Here is an 18,995-nt window from a genome sequence, read left to right on the forward strand (position 1 = left end):
CAAAGGAAATGAATGCATCCTTTGCATTCTATTTAAAGACAAATGATTGGTCATCTTGTCTACCCCTCTTGTCTTCAGAAATTGATTGATGTGAGGAGTTTTGGTAGGTAAAGGCTAGAATTAGTAGTTGGTCTTTTCCTAGGGGTGGAAATAAAAAACGAGTGTTTCTAAAATTTTTATTCTCACGAGTGAAACACGCGTTTACCTGTTCGATGCCAGATCACACCACATGGATTTTGTAAGGGATGTAAATAATACGTGGGCGGGTTTTTCCGAAGTACTTTCTTTCTTTCCACTTTCACTTTCTGTGAATTATAAGTAATATGTACGTCACTGTTAGGAATATGTTTTACTGTTAGGATAGATCAGAATTTATGTATTTGAAGATCCGGAGCTAACAAGGTTATGGAGCCTCTATTGACTAAAAGAGATAGTGAGATGGGTTGATAAAATAATTCCAAATCAGAAATTTCACATAATAATAATAATAATAATAATAATAATAATAATAATAATAATAATAATAATAATAATAATAATAATAATAATAATAATAATAATAGTTTTTGCAATTTGCGCCCTGTTTAAGGATACGCACAAGACAAGAGTTGAGCTGTCTCGTCTCGAAAATGTGTTTCGTCTCACCTAGTGCTCAACACTAAGCATGTTACATTTGTGTTTAGAATGTATGATGACGTTCTTAAATTTTTCAACATTTAAAGGACATTTACCAGAAGATAAAATAATGTAATTTAAAAGCTTATAGTAAAGATTGAGACACACACACACACACACACACACTTATCAAAAAAAAAGAAAAAAAAGAAAGAAAGAAAGAAAGAAAAATGACTGAAAGAAAGGTGAAACTAAATTGAGTGATTCTAAAAATACTTCTGAGAAAGTTAAAAAAAATGAAAGATTTCTCAACTTAACTGTACAATAAAAAGTTACATAAATTAAAGGGAAGTGAGAATCAACTAAATAAATAAGGCTGCGTGAAAATGTGTTTTCGTCTGTGTATTTTCAAATCACGTCAGTAATTTACAGCGAAGTATTAGTCACATAATCATCTTATAGTTATTCCTCAATCGTAATGGAGGTCATATCCATAATGGACCTACTGATTAACGTGGCATCCGATGAGCTCCCGCTGGAAATCGAACCCGGTTCTCCCACGGCAAAGGCGCGTACGCTAACTGCTTAGCCATGAAGGAGTTCAAGAGATCCTATTCGAGTCAAGACCCGGGACTAAATCCAACTTAAATCGGACTATGTTAAAAGTATGTATGCCCTTGTTAGGAAAAGACAAATAACAATCTTTTAATTAATAGTAATTATATTTTTATTTTAGTAATTAATAGTAATAATAATTATATTTTTCATATACAGAACATAAATTATATAAATTGATAAAATAACTAACAACTATCAGATTAGCAATGACGGACATGCTTTTTAACGTCATATAAGTAGTTTCTCTCGATTTTATCAAAAATTACACATAAGAGTTTACTTCAAGCGTATCATTTTGTTCAAATTGGTATGATATATCGATTGATCTTATCTTTGTAAAATGCATTACAGTTTAAAAATAATAAAGTGTAAGAATTAATAATAATTTTTAGCTATATCTCGTTAAACATACTGTATACTACCGCCTTGTACCGGTATATATACTTTAGTATAAGTTTTATCTTAATAGGCACCGTGGCTATCGTAGAGCATACATTTTTAGGTTACCAAAAATAGAACTCGTTTTTGTTATCGATTTTCTCGAAAAGTACGCATGAGGATTTGCACTTGCCCATATAATTTTGTTCAGCTTAACGAGATCTTTTGATTGGTAGATGTGTCATCTTTGGACAATTTTTATCCTTAAACTCTAGTAATATTGAAGAATTAACTGAACTAAATTTGCTGAAGTGGAACTTTAATAATAATAATAATAATAATAATAATAATAATAATAATAATAATAATAATAATAATAATAATAATAATAATAATAATAATAATAATAAATTAGTTTAGTTTCACAGTGTAAAATTACGGTATACTTCCAACCTACATTAATTCAATACTGAAACTTGAAATAGTGCATCTATAACTATTGGTTGCAATAGATTAATAAGATCGAAGATAGAACCTGTTCCTCAGACGCTGAATCCACATGAAAGAGCCATTACTGTTCTTGCTGTTGTTGCATCTCTTACTGTTCTTGCTCTATGGGAATTAACATTAAAACCGGAAGTGCTATTTGATATCTATCACTTCTGATTGCAATAGATAAATAAATTCAAAGGTGAAACATATTCTTGCGGTACTGAATTCATTTAAAAAAAATACTTTGTCTATACCTATTTCTATTTTATTTGTTATGTGATCAGTGTTGATATCGAATATTGTAGACTACTTCCGATTTGATGAACAGAGATAAACGTCGAGACAAAACTTACTTTTGGGACGATGAACAGGTCTTTTTTTTTTTTTTTTTTTTTTTAAGTTTTGGATATATCTTACCGTTTTTGCTTTAGTATTCGGCTATTTGTAGCGTTTGCCATGCGTTTGTATTGCTCATGCGTACGCTTGGAATACACTGACCATATATTTAAATGTAAATGGCTAATCACAAATGCAAAAGCAATAAAAACGTGGAGAAAACGTCAGCTCGAGCGTATTTGGTGCGTTTCGGAACAATAGACCGCCTGCTGTTTAAAAGATGTCAAAAGGAAGGGGAAAAAGGAAAGACGTGTTGCCAGGCGAGGGGATTTTAGCAAGAAACTGCTACTTTGAAGATGTTTTGTGCAGAATACTGGAACTATGGAGACCTGGACTTGGCAAAAAGACCTGGAAACCCTGACTGGCTCACAGTATGATAAATTTATAACTCTGGCGAAAGTAAAGTTACCAAATAGCCACCTTGGTCGCGTTCGCTCTAGGGGGTAACGCTTCGAAAACGCATTGTATTGAAACTAGAAGTAGTAAATTTCAACCACTTTCAATTTTGGAAGAGTGTCGCAGGTGGTGATAATATGTTCTCTCTTGAGACGCTGAATCGACTCCAATAAACCGCTTGTCACTATCTATTAGAACCATTCTTTTCTACGTTGATCAATGTTGAAACCGGAAGTTGTTTATTTTCACTACTTCTTGTTTGAATAAGGGGTTTAGAACAGAAGATGGAACCTATTCTTGGAACGCTGTATCGATTGTAAGTCACTGCTACGGATGAACATAGCCGTTCTATAAAACTTCCGACACTTATGCATAACAGTTTGGAAGTCCAACAAGTGAGTTTCGTTTTCACAGTTGTGAAACTACCGTAAAAACTATGCGAATTCAATATTGAAACAAATCTATTATTTCCTTTTTGCAATAGTGGAATAGTAAGAGATTAAAGCTGTTAAGTAGTAAAGTACCACTTCCAGTCTTGATAGAGAGAAACAGGAGGACCTGGTACCTTTCTTAGCACGACGAATCGATTGCAAAATATCGTTTGTTGCTATCTGTTGGTTTTCTTTCTTTCTATAGCTATAAAGTTTAAAATTAGAAATCAATTATTTCTACTACGTCCGTTTTGGAATCTACTCTTTGGAGTTGAGTCTGTTTCGACATACCGCGACTCCATATCTATTGCTGTTTTTGTTCTAAAATATCAATATTGGAACGAAAATACTGATAAAATTCTACCACTCCCGTTTTTAAAAGACTAATAGAAGTAGAGATGATTTTTTTTTCTGGAGACGCTGAATCGACTTAAAAAAGAAAAGATACAATGTATTACCGTTTTTGTCCTACTATAATAATCAACGTTGAAATCGGAAAAAGGTTGATTTCTATCACTTCGAGACTAGATTTGACTTGAAGGTTAACGAAGGAAATGGAACCTATTCTTCAGACGCTGGATCGATTCCAAAATAACGCTTCTCGACATCTCTTACCTTTTTGTTCTTTGTAATTCAATATTGAAACCGGAAGCTCTAGTAAGTTTTTGCAACATTCGGTTTACAGCATCCTTTTGTGAGACGCTGAATCGATTTCAAACGAACTGCTTGACGCTAACTCTTATAGATTTTATTTTATTGCTATTAAAGTTATTACCAGAAAGTTGATTTCTTTCACTTATAGTTTGTCTTGGTGGTTGAGGTAGAACCTGTTACTGGGAATCTAAATTGACTACAAGAAAAAAAAAAAAAAAGTTTAACATCATGTATTACTGGTTTTGTCTTATGACGATCAACATTGGAACTGGAAACGGACATTTTCTATCACTTCTGGTTTGACTTTCGATTTTCACAAAATATTTGTTGATATCAATCGGTTCTGTTCTATGGCGATAAACGTTCAAACCCGAAATGGTCATTTCAATCACTTCTAGCTTGAATAGGGGGTTAACGGAGCTGATGTCACCTAGTGCTAGAACGCTGAGTTGAATTGATTAATTAAAAAAAAAAACGCTTCTCAATATCTCTTATCGTTTTTGTTCTATGGAAATCAATATTGAAACCGGAAGTACTAGCAAGTACTTCCCACTTTCGGATTTAGCTGAGATAATACGGGTGAAGTTGGAAACTATTCTTGGGACCAGGAGCGCACCCACAGGGGGGCCACTGGGTCCGGGTCCCTCCTAAAACTACGTAATTCGACATACACTTGCACATTATACTTGTTTAGCAAAGAAATAATGATGTAAGATAAGGAATTGATCTTATACGTAATCTTTGCAATTTGTTTCCTTATAAAAACAATCTAGCTCTATTAACATAAGTGACACTATTTAACAAATTTTTATCGTATTTTCTGGTGTAGGATAAAAAAAATGTGGGACGAACGATGCCGAAAACAGTTTCTCGCTATCTATTACAGTTTTTGTTCTATGGTGATTAACTTTCGAACCGGAAACAGTTGATTTCAGTCAATTTTGGTTTGAAAATATAATTCATGAAGGAGATGCCACTTAGTGTTTCAATTAAAAAAAAAAAAAAAAAAAAAAAAAAAACTTCTCAGTATCTCTTACTTACCGATTTTGCTTTATGGAAATAACTATTGAAACTGGAAGTACTAGTAAATTCCTATTTCAATAGTATATCCATTTCCTATTTTAGTAGTGTTACGAGTGAAGAGGATACTTTTCTTGAGAGGGGTTGCCCACGAATCGAGACAAGGCGACGAGAGAAATAATTTTTTCTCGTACGTCTCTTAATTTTTTGTCGTATTTTCGTCTCGATTTTCCGTAATCCTTTTTCTCCTCTCGTTTTATTAATTTATGTAAAAAGTGTATGCCCTGAATTTCTTTCTAATTATATCTAGAAGTTGTTAGAATCTTTCTGCAGTCCACGAAAGATGTAATGGAAATACATTTAAACTATATTTGTTATTGAAATATATTGTGTAATGACTTGTGTATCTTTAAATGTTGCGTGGCCGCGGTGGCTCAGTGGTAGAGCGTTCACCTCTGGTGCTTGGGGTCTCGGGTTCGATCCCAGCCCCCGCCAAGTGAACTTTGTGGTGGACAAACACCATGTGCGTGGGTTTTCTCGGGGTTCTCCCGTTTCCTCCCACTTTCTTCATTCCACCATTTCACTCATTACTCATCATCACCGTCTCCCTTAGCCTAACCGGCATAACCGTGGGACGTAAAACTCAAAGTTTTCATTTCATTTTTTTTTCTTTAAACGTTGACAAATGTTCGTACAGCCATTTTATCAATTTATAGTTTTTCTACCATGAAATATGTAACAATAAAAGAATGTTTAAGATGTAAAACTTGGGTGAGTTAGTATCGCCCACGAGACTCATTAAATTTCACGTTTCGTCTCGAACTTGAAAATGCATTTCTTTTGTTTTCGAGACGAGACGAGACGAGACAACTCTCCTCTTCTCGTCTCGTGCCAAACATCAATTGAGACGCTGAACCAATTCCATAAAACTGATTGTCGCTATCTGTTACGGTTTTCGTTCTATGTCGGTCAATATTGATTTCCGGAAACGGTTTATTTCTTTCACTTCCGGTCTGAATAGAAGATTAGCGGAAAGTTTGAAACCTACTCCTAGGATGCCGAATCGATTGCTAAAAACAGCTTCTCGATATGTCTTACTGTTTTTCTTTGGTAACTGTCTTCCGACGGATGGACGTAGCAGTCTTATAAGACTCCCGACACTTATGCTTTGCATAGTTTGGAAGTCTGATACTTACTTGACGCCTACTGCTTGTAGATAGACTTACTTTTTGTCTCGTGGTTGTGCTCGACTCTCGATTCAGACGAAAGCCCAAGCAAGTAGTAGAACAGAATTTATTTTAATGTTTGACTCTTCTTCATATTTTAGGAGTTCGTAAGAGTGTCAGGCAAAAATCATTACAATAGAGTATGTACACATGTGCATAGAATATGTTAGAATATTTGTTCTTCACAAACAATTAGGTTTCATATTCTTAAGATGAAGTTCCTATTTTTAGAAATATACGTATGAACTGGAAGAGAATGCTACGACTATTTTATTTTTTAAATGAATATTCAAGAGTTCTTACAAATTATGCTATCATAGAAAATTTCTATAATTATGATAAGACACAGTGATATGCATATATGATCAAACGATCTATAATATACAGTAATAGTAATAAGGACATCATGAGGAGTCTTGTTCAAACTTGTCCACGTACTTTTCTCTGAAAAGTTAGTTGTTAAAGATATCTGTAATAAAATACACTTTTAAATATCCCATTCGTGTTTTATTTGCTTTCGGTTTCAAACATACCGGTACTGAGTGCAGTCATAATCAAATCTCTACTTAGCAGTTAATACTTTGATGATGAAGGCAGTCAGTTAGTTTCGAACTTATGCTAGAATTAAAAAAAAAAATAAAATAAAACACGGATGGAGTACTCTTACAATAAAGGAAGTTATCTAATAACAAATATAAGTATTCGTTGGTGTAAATATAAACATTTCCTCCATACGGTTGCAAGGATATGGCCTTTTAAAGACGAGTGGGTAGCTAAGTTTTCTTTCGAACGTCATCATCATAGATTTTCTGTCATCAATGATAGGTCATTTGCCGCAAATTGACAAGCTTGGATGCATACTCTGAGTAATTTGTTTGCTTGTTTTGGTGTAAGCAACTTCTTTAATATTTTCCATCAAGAGTAGTCTTTTCTGCCCTCTCTGTTTTTCCTTCTGCAATATCTTTTTTCACATCCCTCAGAGTGTAATTATTGTTTTAATCTTCTTCAGATCAGTTTTTTTCCTCTTTCTAATTATCTCCAATTAACGAGAAAATAGGGCGCCCAACGTGTGGTACTAATCATCGCTAGACACACTGCTTTGTAGAAAATGAAAGTAAAAAAATCTTGCAAACATTTGCCTGTTGTTAAACACAAACAAACGATTTGCTGAGCAAAACAATATATTCACATTTAAAAAAACTACTACAAAACTTAAAAAAGAATGTCTGATGAAGCCAAAAGTATTAGTTGACAAAACTGTCACACGTATGTAGTTTTTTAAATGTGAATATGTTTGTTTGCTCGGTGAATAGTTTGTTTGTGTTTAATTATATACAAGCAAAGCTTCTACTCATGGAAAATATTACAGGTGCCTGTTGTGTTTACCAGTGCAAAAGGTAACAGTTAGATCGATTCAGTCCTGTTTCGCCTACAACCCTGGTGGCGATTCATACCATTATCTCCATCTGACCTTTGATATGGGCGAAAGGGGAATTCCTATTTGGCCTATCTGTATTCCGCGTAATCTTTAATCTTTCGGAAGATAGGTACTTAACGTCCTAGGATTTTTTGGTTATAGCCCTAGTTTATATCATTTCCAGCTTCTTTCCAGGTGAAAACAACTTACCACAAACTGATAAAATTTACACAATTCCTGCTAACCCACAACCCATAATACAAATGATTATATTTATCGACATTGGCCAATAAAAAGTAAAAAAGAAAAATGAATAAAAGTTATAAAATATAACTTATTGTTTTAAATATTTGTTAACACTTCCGCTACAAGAGAAAGAACAATCTATCTTCTGCAATGATGCCAATGATTGCACACACTGATGACAAATACACAACACAAGTCTATTACACTATTATTTCGCAAAAGAAATTTGTACGAAGAACCCTGTTTTTGTGTGTGTGGGGAGGGAGGGTTGAAAAAATCTACAAGAATAATCACTAGATTAACTTTCCCACGCCTATATCTAAGATGAGATAGAGATAATAATCTAAATTACCATCAGAGCTGTAAGCGAAATAGAAATAGATCAAACAACACACCTAAGATAGGCGGGACATGTTCCTATGAAAAATGGTCCGTAAAATTGTAGTTTATTTATTTATTTATTGTGTGCTAAAATAAAAAGAAAGTGGGATGTCAATTGGAAAGGAATTTTAAGGAAGTGTGTAACAAATTCTGGCTCCAATTATGTGCCCCGAGATAAGATTCAATGGTAGGATTTTATTTATATAACCACGGATATTCGGGTTTCTTGAACCTTAGTTATTGACCTCCTCTCTCTACTTATTCTAATACAGCAAAACCTATCTATGTTGGCCACCATATCGGTTCCATCGAAAAGTTGCCAACTTAGAGAAAATAAGTGTATTCATAGATCACAACATACACATTTCTAATGCAATAATTATTTATTATCTGCATATTATTTTGTATCTTTTATAGGACAGAGCTGACTCCTGGCTATATGGTTAGTGTACGAATCTTTGGCACGAAAGGTCCGGTTCGACGCCCAATAAGAGCTCGCGCGATTCTGATTCTACGTTAAACCGTAAATCTACTTCTCATATAAGCTCGGTATATTGATGGTGTATACTGTCAAAAATTTAGGTGTCCAATATACAGAGGAAAAGTTGAGATTAATAGCATAGAAATGACATTGCTTCAGTGCGGCTAAGTTCTGAGAGGTTATTAAGGGAGGTGACCAAATTACAAAGTTTAAGAAATGCACATCATACGGGGAAAAGAAGGTTCAACAATAATGAGGTCAAGTTTAGCAAGTCATCAACTTACAGAGGTGGACAAAGTAACAGATTGTACTACCACCTTACTACGTTACTATGTTAGTCCCCGTTTATATCCATAATCACAGAACGGATTTCAGGAGTCGTTGGACTCGATCAACGACTTTTCCTCATGCCCATGTTTCTGTCCCATAAAGTAGAATTATTACCAGTTTTCTCGTGCGGGATAACGTGTCTGTGGGTTTTCTCTGGATTTCCTCCCACAGTCTGATTCCACCAATTATTTTACATTCACTTTTATTAACCATCCGTCTCCTTTTGGCTACAGGTCATAATCGCGGGACGTAAAGCTTATAAACTTTATTTTTTCTCAGTAAACTAGTTTTCCATCGCTTTCCACACTGCATTATCCAGCCATAAAAGTCATTTGATCCTACCGGAATGATCTCAAGTTATCATACTGAATACTATAGCTTTCACCTTTTAGACTACTGAATAAACTGCTGCCTTATTTGAGAAGAATCTTTGCCTACTCATTCCATGTAACCTACTTAAGACATGTGTGGATCTTCTGGTACTAATCGATCTCTGACTTAGCCCTACGTGTGTCGGTGATTGTAGTATCGAAAGTATCTACGTGATTGTGATGTCCAGTGGCGGCGATTGGATGTTAAAAGTGGAGGCCAAGACATGATCTAAATATTTGTATATCAATCTTGTTTCCCTGGTTGTTTCTAACACGTTGTTTGACGAAAGGTTGTATAACTAATAGGATACCATCTTTTTCGGTTAAAATACCGTATATCGTATTTCATACTTCATTAAGTAAATTGACAAGAGCAACGCAAGTAGGTACTATTCCTTTGTACTCTTAAACAACGAAAGTGTAAGAAGAGATTTGATTCCGTGCTCAGGAACATCTTTAAATTTTGTCTGGAAAATTGTGTAATTATTTAATAACAAATTTACAAAACAAATAAATAGAAGGGATAATATTAAACATAGTAATGAATAACGAGTCTTGTTTTGTAGAAGTTATATTGAAACTGGGGATTAATGAACAACTTAATTTTTAATTCCACACATGCTCTTATTACTCTTAGAAAATGAAAGACAGTAAATACTAGAAGGATATGCTACGACATTTAAAGCAATATTTGATATCCCTGAATTGAAAGTATGCTCCAATAGGTCACTTTTGGATTATTTTCCGTGGCAATTAAAACGCAATTCCTGTAGCTTTCTTAACTTCACGGGAAGACAACCAATACGTACTCACGCAACGGCAAATATTATATAGCACCATTTTTTCTATGAAACAGTAATACATACAAAAACTTTACACTTCCAAATGAAATTATACACATTATTGGGTTACTTTAAAAAAGTGGGAGGCAACTGCCCCCTTTCCCCCCTAATCGCCGCTTATGGTGGTGTCTGTCGATAAAGTAACCTATATGAATTTAATAGCTTAACTACACCGTGTCTTTCTATACAGGAAACGTCATTAAATGGTAATTACGAGTTGAGAGAATTGAATACATATTATTTTGACAAATTTTAAGGATAAGGCGAATAGCGAAATTATACCTTGAATAAAACTCCGTCTTCAACAAGGGAGCTCTCATAAAAAAAAAACACCTTTCAAATAACATTCAACAAGACGTATTATTTAGTCAAATACAAACTACATAAGCTCTGGTAAAGACAATAGAAAGGATCGCCCGAAATATATGCTTGAGAAGTACATGTCCACCGTTAAAGTCACCGTTACCCCGTTTAGATGTTAACGACTTGATTGCATTAACGAACTTTGTTGAGATAATCGCTCTAGCTATCTATTGCAAAAAAATAAATAAAAAATAAATAAAAAATAAATAAAAAAATAAAAAATTCAAAATTTTGCTTACATGTATGAGATATAGGCTATAGATAGTCGTTGTTAAAATCATCTTTATTTGTTAATGCGTTAACAGATTGACTGCATTAACGAACTCGGTTGAGGTAATTGCTCTATCAATCTGTTGCAAAAACCTAATTAAAAAATTCGCTTACAAGTATGGAATATGGGATATTGATAGCCACTGTTAAATTCGTCGTTATCCGAAAAAAAAAAGAGTTTAAAAATTCGCACCCACTCCAGAGTCATCGTGCGGAATAAGGGATGGACGGGTGGACGAACGAACGTAGTAACAACACAATCTTCTGTCCTATTGTGTGATTCTAACAAAAAGAAATTAAACGGATTTAGTTAGTTTTTTTTTACATTGAGTACTTTTCTAATGGGATAGGCAACCAGCACTTCTTAGTCGCTTGGCAGTGAAGTATAGCCTTGAGGATATAATGTTAGATGGACTTCTGTCTGGATTGGGGAAGACTCACGTAATTTCTAATCTCTGTACAATCAAAGAAATACTACCGTTTTTATTATTTTTTTCATGTGATGTCAAAAATAGAACAACATTTAAAATTGAAGCGCGGATATGATAAAATGTGTATGTTTGCAGGCTATAATCGACTTCAATAGAGTAATGTCTAAATTGTTAGTTCCTCTGCTTGAACTTAAACCTTGTTGCCTCGCTTTCAACGTTAAAGATTGAGTTGAATTTTAAAGTTTCTGTGTTTTACGTCATTGTGTAACACAGCGAGGTGATGAAGGACATAACCTACTTGAGCTCCGGACCATGACCAAAATTTGAATCCATTGCAGTTAGCGGGTACAAAGACCATAATGGAAGGAATGGCCTCACATATTAGGTCGTTCCCCACCATAATTTCTCGCCTCCAAAAAAGTTGGATTACATGACCACATCATAACAACTATATTGGAAATAAGTATAGGAATGTGCAAGTCGCCTGCGCTAGTCATAGAGTTTCAAAATCTTTTCTATCTGGGCTGGAACTTTATTCACTAATCCTAAATCCGAGCGCGACTGTATTCACCTGTTTCGTGCTCCTTTGTGCTGCAACCACTTGTTCTTTCTCTTCTGGAAGTGCCATGTACAGGTGCGCACCTGGTGAATTGCAAGAGAACTATATATCTACCTGTTTCCGACGGCAGATGTCGACGGCGTGCTGTTGTAACGGAATATGCCTCCAGGGTTAGTTCTGTGGTGTACATTGACACATAGTGTGGTATGAGTATAACGTAGCCGGTGTTCAGTAATAATTTCTTAATGTGTTTCTGTGTTCTTTCACTCTATGGAGTTAGTGAAATCAATTTTCTGACATTTGTTGTTCTTCGTGGACAAGGTAAGTAAAATTGCTTTCTTTGTATCCTTTCATACCTCGTAATTCAATCCCGTGTTCTGACCTTGATGGACGTGGTAAAAGCCTACCACCAACATCTATTGGGTGCTTTGCGTTAGGCTTACGACGGCAGGTCCGAAAGATGCCATCGTGTGGTGTTGCCGATCATTTTTCATTACGTGGTGAATGAACTCTAATATTGGTTATTTCTCCAGCAACCGCAATCCATTTGTCTTATTATGCTGCTAATAAATTGTGTCTATTGCCAGTATTTAGTCCTCTGGAATATTATTAGGTTATACAAACAACCGGAAACTACGAGGTCAGACATGTGACCTCAGAATAATGCAGTCATCCAATCTTTACAGTAACAATAGCACCTAACTCGTTGTGAAATTTTCTGGAATCTTTCAGTTTTGTCAACACTTTAAAACGGAAAAAGCTTTAATTGCGATAAAAATACGAGAAAAGTGACTATAATGAAATACTACACAGGCTCGTTGGATGCATAGTAAGATCCGGATTTATATAACCCGGATTTTTTAAAACGACTTATATAACCGGGATTCTGAAGCACATATTTACCAGTGATGATCTGTTTCCTTTTCAATTCTCGTTACTTGATTAAACATGGTTAAAGTGTTTTGAAAGATATTTTATCCTACAAGATTTGAAGAGTGCGTATATATTACATGTAAACAAAGTATATTAGTGAATTCGTTTTGAACATATTATTTCTATAAAAAATAGACAAAAATAGTCATTGTAGAAAGACACAAAATTTGTACTACGAAGTTAGTAGATAATAATGTCAAGACACGAAAAGAGAATTTCTCAAACCAATTAAGAAGTTGCAATTTGATAATTTGGGGGGGAGGATTTTAAAATACGAAGCGAAAGATTTGATTTTGTGTATTAAAGCTATAATGTGCGATTTGTAGGACATAGTTGTAGAGATTCTTCTCTTCTGAGCTGGAAAATTTTCTATAAACTTTGGTGTCCGAAATAGATTCCAACGCGTTCAGATCTCTGCTTATTTAACATATCAGATACTGTTTATTTCAATTATAGCAATTTGATTGAACACCTTCGCAGGTGTGTTCTCTCTGCTTCTGTTTCTTCTCCTTTTTTTCGTTTTTATGCTTCATAAACACATAGTGATACACTTTTATATGATCAAATACTAAGTTTAGGAATTGAACTTTACGAAGTTCTGACGCACCGAAAGCTTTGTAAATTTCTAGTTTTTCGATCAAATTCTACTCCAATTTTAAGTTCTATTCTCCGATTAAATAGAAGCAAGGAGAATTGGCCGTGTTATCAACAGAGTAGTAAGTTTTGTTCTGGTAGCGAAAAACTTTTGTAGTAGCCAAGCTTATAAACCTTTCCAGTCGGCAAGGTTTCATAACTAGTGCAATCTTCAGCTAATATTCAATTTATTGCCTGGCAAACGTAGTTGCAACAGAACAGATCAATTTTGGTGGGTTGAGAAGATTAGTGCAGGAGAACAGAAGTGGACTGACTCCATCCCATGCAAAGGGATCATTAGCCAATCTTACGATACCCTTGAAAAGTTATCAATGAAGATTCACAAGATACACGTTTTATTTAGTATATTATTCCAGAAAAAGTAATCTAAATATTGCAGATAAATTTTAATTTTATTTTCGTTATTTTCGTTTCGTTATTAAATAGATTTTAGAGAAAAGCTAAAGGGAAGTGCGCATCGCCCACCGGGTAATTACCTGACTGTCAGACGGGCCAGTTCATCCCTGCAAGTGAAACGAGTGGCGGATGTTGAGGGAAGTCAAGCTAAGGAAAGAAAGTTTGGTACATTTTCAGAAAGTTGTAAATAAAAAAAAAGGATATTAAGTTAGATCTCCTTCCTTAGCTTGTAACGATACAATTTAAATTTAAATTGATGTGAATTCCATCAAGAGCCGCCACTGTGTATCATTGTCTTTTCAGTAGGAACATGTTTTTCATTGCGTATCGTCGTCTAAGTTTGTGCTGAATTACAGTTTTGTAAATAGACTATCAGTCATACATCCTGCTAAATATTTTAGTTCCTTGAAGTACTATGCTTTATTTGTATTTGAGCGTTTCTGTGCCTTAAAAGGGCCAGGATTTATAAATGGGCCATAAATTTAGGGTGGTTATCATAAAAACAAGAGTTGCAGTGTGCTTTCTCTCTACTAAGAGGAAGGTGTTGTTTTTAATGCATTATTCTGATTATTTATTACATTATTCTTAGTATTCAGCATTCTTATTATAAAAGGGAAACGTATCAGTCTGTGAGTAACGCTAATTCCTAATGATTAACAGTTGCCGCTCCGTTAAGTGCGCTGCCTGCCTGACGCCAATAGATGGTGTTAGCGTGTAGGCAATACGAGGATTTAAGACTATTCTAACAATGTATTACAGGTTAAAAATTGCATCATTTTAATTTATTTGTTTCAAAATAAGACAAGAGACATGAACATGTTTACATTTGAACATTCATATTTGTGTATTTCTACAGTTGTATATTGTGACGGTTTATTTCCAACTTAAACTCTGTGGTTTCAGTTTAATTATGCTGAACATGAATATGCTTTACTGTTTATTAAGACAAGGACCTATTAAATATAAATAAGGTTATAATTACTGTACTTATATAAAATTCACGTTTATTCCATATTAAGCATAGTATAATTTATTAACTAAGCAACATGTACACAGGATATAAACTACACACAGTTGTTACAGTTCACTTTTAGGACACTGCAATATTTAACAAGCTTTATCGCCAGCCAGGGAGGCACTCAAGGAGGGTCCACCGGATCCGGACTCCCCCCCCCCCCAGAACTTCCAAACTCAACTACATTTGTACACTTTCTTCATAAAACTGTACTTGTATAACAGTGAAATGATTGATGTAGCATGAACATTTGATTTTACACTTCATCTGTACTCTTTCTCTTATAAAAAACACACTTACCGAGTATAGAATAATACCCGTTTAATGCTGCATAGACGTAATGGCTTGTAATATTCGTGCCCCCAACAAAAATATTTGGGTGCGCGCCTGTCGCCAATCCACATGAACCATTCTACCATTAACAGACCTATAAAGGAGCCAGCAAGAAAAGATCTCTGACAGCTCGCAGCGGCGTTGTTACTACTCATGTATCATGGCTTTTTCCTGTGCATCTATAATGGCAATTTAATTAATTGTGTAAGACAGAGTGACCGTGGTTGGTAACAGTAACACCAAAGTAGGAGCTACAGTTTCCCTCCGCATGTGGTAAGAAACTTCAGAGATCATCTCTTTTTGTCCCTGCTGTAACCATATTTAGATTTGACAATGTAACCACAAGTTAGTTGGTAGAGAAACTTAAGAAAAAAAGTTAAAATAAACAATTAGAACTTTTAGTTAATGTATATAGGAATTTTTAAAGCGACATTGATAACTTTTAGACATTGTTGCTTTGTATTCTGCTTTCGTTTGATGTAATTTATAATTTCAGTAAATTCGGTCATATGAAATAACCATTAATTTTTCATGATCTAATTTGCCATAATTGTAAAGGTGAAGGCTACAATGGATTATTATACTCAGTGGCCTACGCATTATTTCGTCAAGGGAGGTTCAGGTTCCCAAGTTCACATCATTTCAGGCAGTAGCGTACCCAGGAATTTATTTCGGGGGGGGTTCAAACTAAATATGAAGCTATTTTATATTAAAATTGCTAAAATTGCCCCTAAAATTAGGCTAAATTTTTAAAAAGTCGAAATTTCGGGGGGGGTCCAGACCCCCGTGTCCCCCCCCTTCCGTACGTCCCTGATTTCAGGTGTCTGTTCTGTATACATCTTAATAGGTATAATTTTTCATTATATCTGACTCAAAAGGTTGTTAAAGCCATCCCTCTTTGCGTACGCCACTGATTACACATCACAAATCTAAGCGTAAATCAAAGTTTCGATGTAATATTATACTAAATTTACATACCGGTAACGGCTTTATTTGCATCAGACATAAACGTGCGGATCAAATACTCTGAAATATTTACGGGCCGCGATGGCTCAGTTGTAGAGCGTTCACCTCTGGTGCATGGGGTTCTGGGTTCAAACCCTGCTCCCGCCAAGTGAACTGTGTCCGTGGGTGGACAAACACTGTCCGTGGGTTTCCTTGGGATTCTTTCGTTTCCTCCCACTTTCTTCATTCCACCATTTCATTTATTTCTCATCATCACCGTCTCCTTTCACCTAGCCGGCAATTACCGTGGGACGTAAAACTCAAAGATTTCATTTCATTTTCTGAAATATTTACCTTAGTGTGGTGAGGAAGAAGTCTGTTTTATGGAGATGACCATAACTAGTAATGATATTTGCGCCTGCCAATTAAACCGGATGCAAGCTGGCGTGGTTCAAAGCCCACCCAAATACTACATCTCGTCCGTCATAACTTCGGTACTTCATAAGGACGTTAAAAAGAGCAATGTTTGTCAGTAGTAGGGAAGCTGTTTTCTTACATCCAAACTGGAATCTTCTAGTATTACCTAATGTTAACGAGGACTTGCCTGCGAATTACTTCATTACTGAAACTGTCACCATACGATAAATGTTGGGCTACAGTGGAGGATAATAATATAGGGACTACTTATGTGTAGTTCGGAAAATCCGAGCATGAATACAATGTTGTTGCTTGAATGAAGCACACAGTTACGTAAGAAGTTAACGTTCATTACGTCAATATGATGAAGTTCTTTAGAGTTCCTGATTTCGACATACAGTATTATGAGATCACGTCCATAGAGAGTGCCCAGGGGAGTATCTCTTCTGTCTCCCTGAAGAATCTCTAGTTGTTTGTTTAGGTAAATATATGATAAAAAATAAACAAACAGTCAAGAATTTTTACAAGTTATTTCTTTTCACACAAATGAAAAAGGTATGATTTGGTTTTGGCCTTCTGGGGCGGAATAGAGAACCAATAAAAAAATATAGCATATTAGGGTGGTCCAAAACCAAATTAAAAAAATCTTTCCAAATAATCCTCCACAAGGCTTATATTTTTCGAGTCATAAGCTACTTACCTGCGACATTTCAGCTCTATTGTTCAATATTTACAGGTCGCTCCTTTTTAAACTTTTTGTTCTTGTGGTATTACCAATGATCTAATGCTAGAATTTTGGGGAGGTGTACGCTGAACTATTTTGAAAATATAGCGTATGCCTACCTTCGTATATACTTATTCATTCGTAAATTTAAGGTAAATATATGCTGCACTATAAAAATATTAGGTGGGTAATGGGTATATACCCTATTACATTCCTTTATACTACATTATAGGTGTCAAGACTACAATGTAATTTAACACAATAGCTGTGCTAATAACCGGATAGATATAAGTTCGTAGCTTTCATTATGATTACTAGATGGGGAGATAATGCTTTTTTCCAAGAATTTTGGGCTGCAGTGAAGCAAACGGGACCCTACCTGATTTTTTATATATACCATATTTTGTAAACTAGATCACGGGGAACACGAATCTGAAGGAATTTTGACATTTCGAATTTCGGAACTCGAGATATTCGAACATAAAGTGACCACGGAACCAAACTGGATCTCACCTGATTTTTATATATTTTGTAAACTAGATCACGAGGAACACGAATCTGAAGGAATTTTAACATTCCGACTTCCGGAACTCGAGATATTAAAACTTAAAGCTTAGTATAGGCCCTATGTATTTATACGAAAAAACAATATTCTCTATATGAAACACATTATGTTCTGTGTGAATATAAAGGTAACCAAGAAAGTTCTGTCGCTTTTTGTGGAGGTCTGTGTTCAATTGACCCTCACACCGTGAGTTGAATGCGAATGGAGATAAGGCGAAGGTCAGTTGTTGGTGTGGGTATATCCAACATACTACCTAGTTGTGGCAGTTCAGTTACACCGCGAACTTGCGTAACGACAGAGTGAATATGGAACCTCCACAGAGCGTCATAAGAGTGTGTATGCTGTATGAGTTCAAACTGGGATGAAACACCGCTGCAGTGGGCCGGAAGATATGCCAGGCCTTTTGTGAGGGTGTCGTGATTACGCGGACAGTGCAGCGGTGGTTTAGCAAGTTTACGGACTGTGACGAAACACTCGAAGACGCAACACGTGCCTGAAGACCAACACATGTACAAAATGAAGATCTTCAGGCAGCAACTGAAACGAACAGTGGCCAAACATGTGAGGAACTGGGGCTACTATTCAGTGTGAGTGGAGAAACCATTCGGCAGCACCTCCATCATCTTGGGAAGCACTACAAGTTGGGTCGATGGGTCCCACATGAGTTGACACTGGGCCAGAAGGCATCGCGAGGAGACATCTGTTGATGTCTCGTCTGAGGAAGGAGCCATTTCTGGGCAGGCTGTTGATATGTAATAAGTGAGTCCTGTACGAAGCTTCATGGCGCCGTCGTCATTGGTTAACATCCCATGAACGGGTTCTAAAACATCCGAAACCAGCACTGCACCAAACGAAGTTCCTCCTGTGTGTTAGGTGAACTGCTCGCGGCATCGTGCATCGAGAACTTCTACCAGCTGGTCAGAGCATCAATGCTACTGTGTACTGTCAGCAGTTGAGCCGTGTACGAGAAAAACTCAAAACTCTGGAGTCAGTACTTCTGAATCGCTAAGGGGTCCTCATGTTATTGGACAACGTTAAGCCCCACATGGCTAGAATGACCCGGGTCACCATTCTACGCCTTAGATGGGAAACTATT

The 18,995-nt window shown here is 35.6% G+C and overlaps 1 protein-coding gene across 2 annotated transcripts in view; it reads left to right on the forward strand.

The window, feature by feature from the left end:
* The first annotated feature begins 12,056 nt into the window (after positions 1–12,056).
* Positions 12,057–18,995, forward strand: part of ck (unconventional myosin-VIIa ck) — a 234,346-nt gene continuing 227,407 nt past the window's right edge. Inside the window, exon 1 of one of the 2 annotated variants that reach the window (XM_081769036.1) lies at positions 12,057–12,238. The gene's annotated coding sequence lies outside the window, so the exon portion shown is untranslated. The remainder of the gene's footprint in view (positions 12,239–18,995) is intronic. The other variant, XM_081769038.1, reaches the window with a different exon arrangement.

This window comes from Thermobia domestica, chromosome 8, assembly GCF_964235325.1.
Source record: "Thermobia domestica chromosome 8, izTheDome1.hap1.1, whole genome shotgun sequence".
NCBI classification, from domain to species: Eukaryota; Metazoa; Arthropoda; class Insecta; order Zygentoma; family Lepismatidae; genus Thermobia; species Thermobia domestica.